Source organism: Chrysochloris asiatica, unplaced genomic scaffold, assembly GCF_000296735.1.
Source record: "Chrysochloris asiatica unplaced genomic scaffold, ChrAsi1.0 scaffold00052, whole genome shotgun sequence".
NCBI classification, from domain to species: Eukaryota; Metazoa; Chordata; class Mammalia; order Afrosoricida; family Chrysochloridae; genus Chrysochloris; species Chrysochloris asiatica.
The window spans coordinates 17,151,577-17,163,852 of NW_006408570.1; the positions used below are offsets into that span (position 1 = coordinate 17,151,577).

Below are 12,276 nucleotides of genomic sequence, written 5' to 3' on the forward strand. Positions count from 1 at the left end.
AATTGTTGAATGTGAAACTGATGATGTGCCCTGTAAACTTTCACTCAATCCACAATAAAAACCTTAAAAAAAAAGGTGAATGTTGAGAGGAACAAGAACTGTTAAGATCTGCTGATACCTGTTACATGGTAAGAGCAGAATCCTGAGGATTTTGTATCTTCCCCATATAAATTACCATCAGTTATCATATGAGGAGATGAACAGTTTGGGATGGATGGTCCTTAGTAACATTTAGGTGACTTACAGTTTTTCCCACAAACAGCTCAACCACTAGTTCAGAGATGTGGCAATAACGGAAGAGGTTACAGCGGTAGTTGTCCTAATCATTTAGGATCCAGGAAGTTAGAAACTTTTAGAACCAGAGCCTTGTTTAAACTCACACATGGACTTTATAGAGCTAAGACGGATTTGGAATGGGGGCTTTAACTGAGATCTCATATGTGGAGTCGGTTCCAACTCATAGCGACCCTACATAGGGTTTCCAAGAAGCAGCTGGTGGGTTTGAACTGCCAATCTTGTGGTTCGCAGTCCAGTACTTCTCATACAGCACCTCCCAGGAACCCAGACTATATCCTAAATCACCTGAATTCGGCATCTCATCACCATGTCCTACTGTCCCTCAATCCAGCAGATCAGTCCTTCAAGCCTGGAAGGAGTCAAGCCTCAGAATTGTGCCTGTCACCTATGTGTGTACACATGTATGCAAGCAAACATGCACTGGAGGCAAGATGTGAGGAACATTGTCTATACTGACAACGTTACAGATCAAGTAATCCAATCTGTCCTCATTTTAGCAAGAGTGAGGTTTTCTTTATTTGATTTTGCAAAATCGGGCGCTCAACCCAGTAGACACAGGTAGACGTGCCACATGGCCTGCCACAATGGTTTTTATTTTTGTCTCCTAAAAGCCCCTCCTCTTGAGGCCAGAAATGGAGGCAGAGAAAATGATGGGGAGAGATGGAGCAGCTGGTGACTCTGGACTCAGGGGGTGAGAGGCAGGCTTGCTGGGTGTACCCTTTGGCTGTTTGATGGTGCATGGAGGGGAAGTATCGAAATACAATAGAATGAATGTAAAGCTAGTGTTCTCCCACGTAAACTCTCACATAATTCACAATAAAAATAAAATAAATAAATAAAAAGCCCTCCTCCAGTTCCAGTTCTCCAAATACAATTTTATGGCACATCCCATTTTCCCTCCCTCCCCACCAGAGAAGACAAAATGGCTTGCCCATTGTCTTAATGGTTGTATTCTTATTCAAATTTCCTAGTCCTAGAACGGAGTCCTGCTGTGGGTTAACATGCCAGACTGCAAAGCTGTTTGAACTGCAAGGTCGTCGGTTCAAGCTCACCAGCTACTCATTGGAAAGTCTATACAGGGTCGCTATGGGTCGGAATCCACTCAACCAACGGCACTTGACAACAAGAGCAGTCCTAGAACAGCCAGGTAATACATCCCTCCCTGTATGTAAATCAACAATCTGTTTGCCAGGCCTAGCAATCTCATGAATTCCTGAAGATGGACCACACCCAGTAGAGTTATTTCTCACAAGAGGAAGGCTTCCCACCAGGCACTATTGATACTGCTAGTCTCCAAAACAAAAATGATCCAACACCGTAAAGCTACTTATTCCAACTCCTCAACTTACCTCCTGCTCAATTTTTCCTATCAAAAATCTTAACACACTGGAAGAGTCACCATTCAGAAATTCTTTGAGGTGCTCCGATTTAATGATCACTTTAACGAAGATATCTGCCAAAAAAGAGCAGAAGAAATCTATCAACAAAGCTTGGAAGACTGCTTCAGTCTCACAAAGCCTTCTCAAAGTTTCACGCTCAAACGGAATTAGTGCAGTATCTCATTGCTTGAATTTAACTTTATACTAAACCTGGGAATGGAACCTGAAGCAATGACTCCCTGGGTACTGTTGTTAATCAGATTAAGTCTGATAAATATAAAACACTAGAGGAGACACTAAATCAAACCCATTGCTGAGCCAGAATGGCTCAGCAACCCGGATGGACTGGGTGGAACTGCCCCCATAGGTTGTTCAAGACTGTAGATATTTACAGAAGCAGACTGCCACATTCTTCTCCTGTGGAGCAGCTGGTGGATTTGAACCACCAATCTTTCATTACTAACAGTCAGCACTTAATCACTGTACCACCAAGACTTTAGAGGAAAGACAACACACCAAAAATGCATTAATTTTGTGCATTTGTAAAGTTGAACGTATCCATGGCTTGAGATCTGGAGGACATTTGGTTGTCAATTTCTTGACATAATAGTCAAGGTAAAACCCAAATATACAACTTCATTTCTGCTAACTGCTTAAAAGATTAGAAGATTCGGGTCTCTAAGCATGATTAATGAGTTTAGAGTTATATCTATTACTTACCTCCTGGATTATGTTGAAATGCTAGAACGGAACCATTTTCAGGAAATGAGGAAAATATTATCACGTCTACATTGGATGGTGAGAGAAAAATGAAATTAGTTTTGCTTTTCTTATTTATATGAATCAAATATCTATAGTAGTTTAACCTTAGTTAAGACATTGATAATGGCTTTAAAAATAGATGAAAATTGTTGCCATATTCCAATAAATTCTCTTTAAATGTATATTAAATAAGTTAATCCTCACAACCCTATGAGCTTCTGCTGTTTTCATTTCAGAAAATAAAATGGGCATAGAGTTTTATATCACTTACCCAAGGTCACACAGAAAGCAGGAGAGCTAAGCGTCAAACCTAAACTATTTGCCTGCATACTCTCAGTAACACTTGAGCACAATAACTTGTAAGATCGTATATAGTCCTGACTTCCTTCATTCTTAACCTCAGTTGCCTCACCTATAAAATGGAGATCCTATAATCGATTTCAAGATTCTTAAGAGATTAGTAACCAAGTATTTGTGAGAGCCTGCAGCGTCCTTATTTTGGGATGCCTCAATAGGCATCCATTCCCTCCCAGCTGAGAGAAAAACTGAATCAGAGATATAGCACGGCAGAAAAAAAGACAGAATCAAAGAAGCCACCCTTCCTCCCTGTCAAGCTTCCTTTTTCTCATCTGCTTTTAGTCACTCAGAGTTAAGATTGAGGTCCCTAGGTAAACAGTTTCACCTAAGTACTAACCTAAATCTTAAATGTGGTCACTAAGAGTTAGAACTGACTAGATGGTACTCAACAACTAACCTAAAGGTTAATGGTTCAAATCTAGCCAGCAGTGCTATAGAAGAAAAGGTTTGATGATGTGCTTCCATAAAAATTACAGCCAAGAAAGCCCTGTTGTTGTTTAGTGCCATCGAGTCAATTCCAACCCATAGCGACCCTGTATAGGGTTTCCAAGGAACAGCTGGTGAGCTTGAACCACTGACCTTGCAGTTCAAACGGCTTTGCAGTCTGGTGCATTAACCCACAGCACCACACCAGGACTCCAAGAAAACCCTATACAGCAGTTCTACTCTAACACATGGGGTCAGGAGCCAAGATGGACTGGACAGCAATGGGTTAACAGTGATGCTTACAACACTTACAGCAAAGGTTCACTCCATCTCACTACAGGGGGAAGAGTTCCTACCCAGTAAAGGGAGAACTGACAGCCCTTCAAATACTTGTTACAGGTTGTTAATGAGTCTTCTTCCAGTCCTGATGCCACGTTCTTCTTCATATAACCCAGCTTTTTGAATTATGTGCTCAGCATACAAATTGATGAAAAGTATGGTGAAAGGATACAACCTTAGTTACACCTATCCCGATTTTAAACCAGTCAGAATCCCTTTGTTCTCTTCTAACTACTGCCTTTTGGTGTAAGTACAGGTTCCTCATGAGCACAATTAACTACTCATTCTTTGTAGTATTATCCATAGTTTGCCATGATCCAAAGTTGAAAGCCTTTACTTTAGGGCTGTCTCCACAGGTGGACATTCGATAGTACTTCCTAACCCTATTGTGTTTGGACAGGGTTGTATGATTACTCCCACCAATGGGTGTCTCTTCTGGGCCAAATCATTTAACCTCCAGGACAAAGACCCTTCAAAGCTCTTCTCTTAGCAAGGCACCATCTCCAACAATCTTGGTGCCTGAGGGAGTCCAATAAGAAGAGCCTGTCTGCCAAATGTAATGGGGAGTAGCCTGAAATATTTTGTTTTTAAGTCACTGAGATTTGGGTGGTACTTGTTACTGCAGTTTCACTTTGTGTATCTGATATGTACAAGTTCATAATCAAATTCCTAAAAGGAATGAGAGCTCCCCAATTCCACATTTCCCAGCTCCTATCACTCCACCTGAGGAGCTCTGGTAGCGTAGTGGTTACGAAGCTCGGGCTGCGAACTGCAAGGTCAGCAGTTTGAAACTACCAGCTGTTACGCGGGAGAAAGATGAGGCTTTCTGCTCCCATAAAGATTTACAGCCTCGGAAACCCTGTACAGGGTCACTATGAGTCAGAACCGACTTCATGCCACATAACATCACTCCACCTAACACTTTCTCTTCCATTTTCATTCTTAATTGGGCTTAATAGTGTTGTTTTAAATGAAACTACTCAGATTATAGCTCAATTTATCTGATGAATCAGCAAGACCACTGTCTCCTAAGATCTTACACAACAGCTATTTCTAGCAGTTTGTAGTACAAACGGGAGCTATTATCCTTCTCCATGAACCACTGCCCTCCAACTGCAAAGAGGTGAAGGGCTAGCAAATACATCAGCTCAAAACTGGGATTAAAGTAGGGAGGGAGAAAGCTACAGTCAATAAACAAACTAAGCCTTTCAGTGGCTTTGACATTAAGTTCACATTCTCCCTAGAAATGGCTTTCAGCTTGGAGAAGTTAAATTTGTGCCAACCTGCTGAAGCCCAGTCTTCCCAGAGACTGAATGAGAAATTCCATGAATAGCCTCCCAGCTCTAGCTATAGAAATATGTCACAATTCCCATGCAGGACCTGGCTGGAAACTAGTGGGAACTTAAAGTTACCAAAAGGAGCTGTAATTGTGTTCCATAGGACTGACAGGGCTAAAGTCACCCAGAAAAAATGGGAAAACAACACCCTTGTGGAGTGGCGTGAAGAAACAGGATGCCACGTCGGAGCACTGCCCATGTTTAGAGGGTCCAAGTGACATAGCTCTTATATGGAATAGAATCAGTGACCTCTATAAACCCACCAACTTCAGAACATGGGCTGTGTGGTGGGGAAAAGTTTCATTTACACTTCATGTTGTGAAGTACTGTGGAGTCGGTTCTGACTCAGAGACTCTGTATATGGTTTTTGAGTAGCGAAAACTTGCAGGATTCCAAAACTTAATATTTAGAAGCATATCTTATCAAAAGATAAGAAAAAGCCTACCAATGTTCTCTGGCTGGTATTTGGGAAGGCTTATATAATGCCTGCAGTTCACACCTACCAGCAACTCTTGGAAACTCTATGCCTACAGGCTCGCTATGAGTTGCTTAACTCAATGACACTTAACAAGAAGCCCTGGACTATAAGCAGGGCTGCTAACCACAAGATCAGCAGTTTCAATCTATCAGTCATCCTGATCGTGTAAACATCTATAGCCTTGGAAATGCTATACAGTCGTGTTTCTATGAGTCCAAACTGACTTGATGCCATACAACCACCTTTAACCCCGAGCTAATGCCTGGTACTCCTTACATCATTGGATTCCCATGGATGGAAAGAAACAGAAACAAGACATCCACAACTAAGAATATGCCTCAGAAACATTTCCCCTGACCAAGATTCCGTAAAGTTTAAAATCATAAGCAAATATTCAATTGGACTGTTTCATTGTTATTTCAAAGTTCCTAAAAGGAAGATACTTCTAAAGAGGGGTAACGTTCATTCAATAGTTATAAGCTATGTGCTAAGCAAATTGTAGGTCTCTGGGCATAGTGACACACAACTCAGACGTCTACCTGTCCTCATGACAGCTGCAATTCCAGTGAGACAGACATCAAAGTAAGAAAATTGCTGCTGACAATAAGCACTCTGAATTAAGCAGGTATGTGACAATTACTACTGGTGACATCTGAGACTTGGGGATGAGAAGAATTTGGACAGGTTACAGCCACTAACAGATAGTAATTAGATTATCTAATTAGCCAGTCATAGTGAAGGAGCACAGTTCTGGTGTGGGACTATATAAACACTGGACTGCTAATCCCAAAATCGGTGGTTCAAACCCACCAGATGCTCTTCAAGGTCTTTATGGGTTGGAAATGAACTTGACAACATTTAACAAAAACTACTGAAGAGCACAAGACAGTTAAGCTTTGATTAAAAGGAAGGTACAAACTTCAGACCTAGTTCTCTGAAGTCTGCCTCAGTGCAAGGTAGCACTTGAAGCAAGTTTGGGTAACCCTACCGTCCATGTTCAGGCTCAACAGAACAGCCTCTTGTTGCCAGTCTTTCCCCACGAGCTGTTGTCCCAACCTGAGGTTGAGAGGAGAATGCCATCAGCAGTTGAGTTCTTCAGCACCCCAGCAGAGAGAGGAAGCACTTTGTTTCTATGCATTGAATCCTGACCATTCTGGAGCTCTGGTGATGTGTTAAGGTTGTGTTCTCCAACAGCAGAGGAATTAGCTGTGCCTCCAGTGGGCAGGTGCTGAGGCCAGGTGACAATCTCTGTTCAGTACTCTCACCCTGAAAACCTGAGGGCTTGACCTGGCTGCTGCCAACAGGTAAAGAGTGCTGGGGATTCTGGTGCTCAATTCTGATCTCCTGAGCACTTTTCAAATCGAGGGGCTCTTCTTGGAGAGGAACTGCCGTGCCACGCATCAGGTACAGGTAACGGATATAGACTGGTCATCCTACCCTGTGCCTGAGCCATTTCTCTCAAGGGAACATCCGGGGTTCTGGGAAACAACACTCTTTCTACCTTGCTTGTAAAGGGAAAAAGACTTGGAGGGTCATTCTAAAGGGGCTGGAAGCACATGATTCAACAAACCATCCAGCATGGGTTTCAGCTCTAATTTGGGGTCCCAGAATGTGATAGTGAACAGTGCTTTTGTTCAGCCTCTTCCTCTATCCCATCTCTCACTTAGCGGCTACCTCAGGCTTGCTAAGTTTTCATCCATTAAGAAAAGACCGTTTTCCACGTCAGGTAGTGGGAAGGAGAAAAAAGATGTTCCTGACAGGGGACTTCCCCATCCTTTATCCTAGAAGGCTCCTCAGCCTCTGCTCTTCCACTTCTGAGACCAACAGGAGGAACACTCAGATTTGAGATGGTTTCAAGATGCTGCTTTGTGGCTAGGACAGAGGGAGGCAGTTCATTATCATGGTCCATGGGAGATTCTCCTCTGGGTTCAGCGAAGATATAGTATTGATCTTGGAAGTCACTGTTAGTGGGTCTGGAGTTTGGTCTCAGGGAAAGCAGCACCACGTGGACAACAAGTGCCCATGAGGTATACATCGGAGTTAGGATGTGTCTGCATGCAGCCACAGCCTTCTTTGCCACACTTGAGGAAAGCCCCTGCAAGATAATCTTGTCCTGGGTCTCAACATAGTCCTCATGGCCACCAAATCCCCTTGGATGTAAATGACAATGAGTCTCTCTCTAGGCCTGGAGCAGATGGTCCAGTTGCACCAGATGTTTGGCAGGTGGCTGGACAGATTCCATGGCAGTGAAAACTCCCCAAATGTGTCCTTAAAAACCACATGACACCTTGTGACTGGGGTGTGCATGAGCCGGATGGTTTGTCTGACCTCTGGAGAAAGGAGTGGGGAGGCAGAAACAGACAGGAGAATGAAGAGCCAGATTATAGTGTAAGACTCAGGTAATGCATCACAGAGACAAGCACTATCAACGCAATCTAGCCAGTCCCACACTGGACTCACCTTAAGCTACACTTATAGGACAAAGCAATCAGTGTCTCAAAGACTTCCAGCTCAGCTGTCGCCCCAGCCACAAGTTTTTGTTAAGTACCATCGAGTCAATTAACTCACAGCGCCACACCAGGACTCCAGCGTACCTGTTTTATCCCCATTATTCCTTCCTCCTCTGGTCACCACAGTGTTCTGAATTTTTTGGACCCTGATAGTAACATGCACAGTGTTTGTTGTGTTGCATCTGGCTGTCACTGGTTTGCCCCTACTATGTACTTCTTGATAGTGGTTGGCTCCCTCCCATCTTCCAACCGCTGCTTCCCAGCAGTATCTTCAAACATCTGCTGGACAGAGAGTGATCTTACAGTTATTTCCAGACCCTCTGCTCCAGAACACAGAATCAGGAATCACAGGGGAAGAACCAGTAGCACCTCTATCCCACCCTGACCCCAGTCTAGGAAAGTGGTAAGGGAAGCAAGCTAACCCAGCTCCTGGATTATCAGCAAACAAGGAAATTGAGGTCAGAGTCTCAGACTCTTGACAGGCCTTACACTATCCTGAAGCAGAGCTCTCAACAGGGGTGGCACATGGGTGAACAGAGGCCCTCATACCTATTTACCGTTTTCCATACCACCAATTGTGACATCTAGTTTCCATAGATTAGCACTACTATTTCTGACATTAGGGAGCCTGCAAAGAACAGGCAAGGCCCAAGTTTCATACTTCTATGAAAAAACCCATTGTTACCTCCATTGGTACTGCATGAAGTAATCCCCATATGCCAAATATAGTACTGAAGGACTACAAAAAAGAACCATTAAAAACAAAAGGGGGGTGGGAACTGGCATTTTTATGCATTTCTCCTGCAGGAGTTATAACTGCCAAGTTTAATCAGAAAGAAAAACAATGTAATAGAACATCTGCTCTGGCATTCTGGGGAACTCAGAGCTCTGAAGGACTCTGCTACTGAACTACATCTGGAATGGTGTGTGCATGCAACTGTTTGTCTTGCCCCTCTGTAACACATGCTCAAAAACAAGAAAATAATGATCAGGGTTAGAATAGCAAAGTTTTGTGAAGGTCATGTTGAACTGAGCGTACCTCTAGACCATGAGCCCTGGTCCAACAGCAGGGTAGGGAAGCCAAGTCCGAGTAACCTAAGCAGAGGCCTTCAGAGGCTGGTGCTTACAAGGCAGTAGCACATTAGGCTACAAGCAAAAATCAAATCCTCTTTGGAGGAGTACATCCCACTTTAGGCCTAAAGCAAAGGTCTACAAACTATGTTCACAGGCCAAAGTCAGCTGCTGCCCAATTTTGTAAAGAAAGTTTTATGTGAACACAGCCAAGCACATTCACCTACACAAGATGATAAGATTTCTATAGTCTGCATTGTTCAACATCCATGTGGCTGTTGGTACTGCAGGTTAATGCACTAGACTGCAAGGTCGGTGGTTTAAACCCACCAGCTGTTCTTCAGAAACCCTGTGAGTCAGAAATGACTTGACAATACTTAATAACTGAACATGTGGAATCTTGGTGTGGTGCTGAAAAACAAGCTCTGGACTACTAACCAGATGATTAGCAGTTTAAACTCTCCAACCGCTCCTCAGAAACCCTATACAGAGTCCCTATGAGTCAGAACTAACTCCATGGCACTTCACAACACTGAACATGTGAAATGTGGCTAGTGTGACCAAAGGGCAGATTTTCTAACTTTAGTTTTAATTCATTTCATTTAAATAACTACATGTTTTTAATGGCTACAAGTAGACAGTGCAGCGTAGATTAAAATCAATCCATGAACTCATAATCAAAAAGGTTAATCAGAAGACAAAACAGATTTCTATGTAGAGAAGATAATTATGTGGGAAAATGTATAAAGAAATAAAGAGTATAATCAAAGTAAGAAGACACTATTAGGGATAAATGGGCAGTTATAAAATTAGTCAACTTCTTGAAATCAAGAATTTAAATAAAACTCAGAGGATACTGATGCTTTTCATTTTCTTGAAATGCCAATAATGCAAATGTAGTAAAATGTTCATTTATACTCCAGGTAACATATGTACATATATATTCTATTTATAGGTATTCATTTTAAGGGCTGTTCAACTTTGCAGTATATTTGAAATCTTATAATGAAGTGTTGTAATGAGGAAGAAAGCCCTCATGAACCAAATAAACAGCAAAGAAAACAGGATGTTGAAATGTGAAAGTTGAGATTTAAAATTATGAATGAATCTTAGATACTGAATTACAGTACTAGATTGGGTAAGATGGGGAGTAGAGAATGGAGAAGCAGTATCTAACAGTATGTAGTAGAAGTCATGTTGCACAAGTTCCTAGGTAACGTCACATGAAGCAGCCTTGCAGTTTCTACTTTGGTCTCTTGAAAACTTGTCTGGGGTAAGCCAGTCACCCTTTTAAGAAATTGGACTACAGTAGTGGTCTCTAGACTACGTAAAGGAGAATACATCCGAGTCCAACCTTCTAGCTGCCCCTTATCCCCAAGGTTTCAGATGTCAACCAATATCAACCAGATTCTACCAAGTAACTCCATTCAACCCTACAGAGGAAGGATCACCAGGTGACTTCTGCCTAAATTTCTGACCCACAGAAATAAGACATAAAAAAAAACAGTGGTTGTTTTAAGTAACTAAGTTTGGGGGCAATTTGTTAAGCAATAAAAAATAATCAGAACAATCAAGCCCATCAGATTTAGTTAAAATATGAAATTTTAAATCAATGACAAATATCTTAAATAAAGAGAACGGGTTGTTAACATAGGAGATATGTCAATTAGGCTTCTGTGAAAATGTTAACCAAAAGATAGTGGGGCTGGTGGTTGGCTTGGGGAGGGAGAGAAGTGTTGAACAGTCCCTAGGAGACTCCTCCTTTCACCAAGCCCCCGGCTTGGGGTGATTTCCTTCTCCATGGAGGGACACCTGTCTGCCCACTTTGCCTTCTGGCCCCCACCAGGTGGTGGAGGTGAAGGGCCTGGAGGGTCGGGGCCAGAGCCAGGCTGGACTGACCCTCGGACCTGGCTGAGCTTCCAAGGCACTCCCAGTGGGCCAGGAATTGGGCCAGGGGTCGGACCGGATGGTGAGATGTGGGGCATTCCCCGTGGCCCTCGCAGTACAAGTTCTGTGGAGGCATGTCATACTGTGGACCTCAGGTTGGTGTGGGACTGCTGCCCCAAGGCGGCCCAGAGAGCCCTCAACCTGAAAGTGAGGCAGCGGCTGGGATTGAGAGCAACTCTGAGGGGGCCTCCCCGCCCCGCTCTGCCCCACCTGGTGCCATGAAGCCGAACACGGAGAAGATGGAAGAGAACCATGAGGATTCCGAGGACATCAAAGTAAGACAGAAAGACCTCGAGCAATTTGCTAAGTTGTTAAACCAAAGAGGATCAGGCTCTTCAGCTCAGCTTCAAAAATATGTGTAAGCTGAGGCCCCTGTTACAGAAGTGGGTGGAGGAGGCGGACAACAACGAAAACCCTCAGGAGATATGCAAAACGGAGACCCTCCTGCAGCAGGCACTAAAGAGAAAGCTGACAAGCATTGAGAAGCGATTGAGAGGCAGTCTGGAGAGCCTGTTACTGCAGTGCTCCAAACCTTCACTGCAGCAGATCAGCCACATCGCCCAGCAGCTTGGACTTGAGAAGGACGTGGTCGAGAAGGACGTGGTCCGAGTGTGGTTCTGTAATCGGCGACAGAAAGGCAAACGATCCAGCGCTGACTACTCCCACCGAGAGGATTTTCAGGCTGCTGGGTCTCCTTTCCCAGGGGCACAAATGTCGTTTCCTCTGGCACCAGGGCCCCATTTTGGTACCCCAGGCTATGGGGGTCCTCACTTACTGCTCTGTACTCCTCAGTCCCTTTCTATGAGGGGGCAGTCTTCCCCTCTGTCCAGGTTACCTCTCTGGGCTGTCCCATGCATTCAAACTGAGGTACCTGTCCTTCCCAGAACAGGTGGCAGAGGAAAGAGGAGAGGCTGGGGAGACAGGACCCTGGGTTTTGTACCAGAGCTTTTGGGGTTGTTCTTACTCTACTAAAGGAAGGAATTGGGAACAGAAAGGGGGGCATGAGATTTGCGGGGTAGCTGGTTGGAAAGAAAGTGAAATTCATTGATGCTCTTCATTTTAATCCCCACATCATCATTTTGTTCTTTAAATAAAGAAATCTGGGATACAGTAGATATTAAAAAAAAAAAAAAGATAGCGGAATGATTTCTTCCAGGTGTTGAGAAAAAGCCCAATTATCAACCTAGTATCATGTACTCAATGCAGCTAAAAGAAGTGAAAGACATTGGATAAAGTCAACTAAAACACTAAATAACTTCTAAAGGAGATACCTCAAGGGGAAAAATAGGATATAACATAAAGGAAGCTTGAAATTCAAAGAAAGAATAAAATGCTGAAGGTTTTGTTGTTGTTACAAGTTGAAAAGAGTACCT

The 12,276-nt window shown here is 43.4% G+C and overlaps 1 pseudogene; it reads left to right on the forward strand.

The window, feature by feature from the left end:
* The first annotated feature begins 10,756 nt into the window (after positions 1-10,756).
* On the forward strand, positions 10,757-11,769 carry LOC102840958 (annotated as a pseudogene).
* Positions 11,770-12,276: the final 507 nt, after the last annotated feature.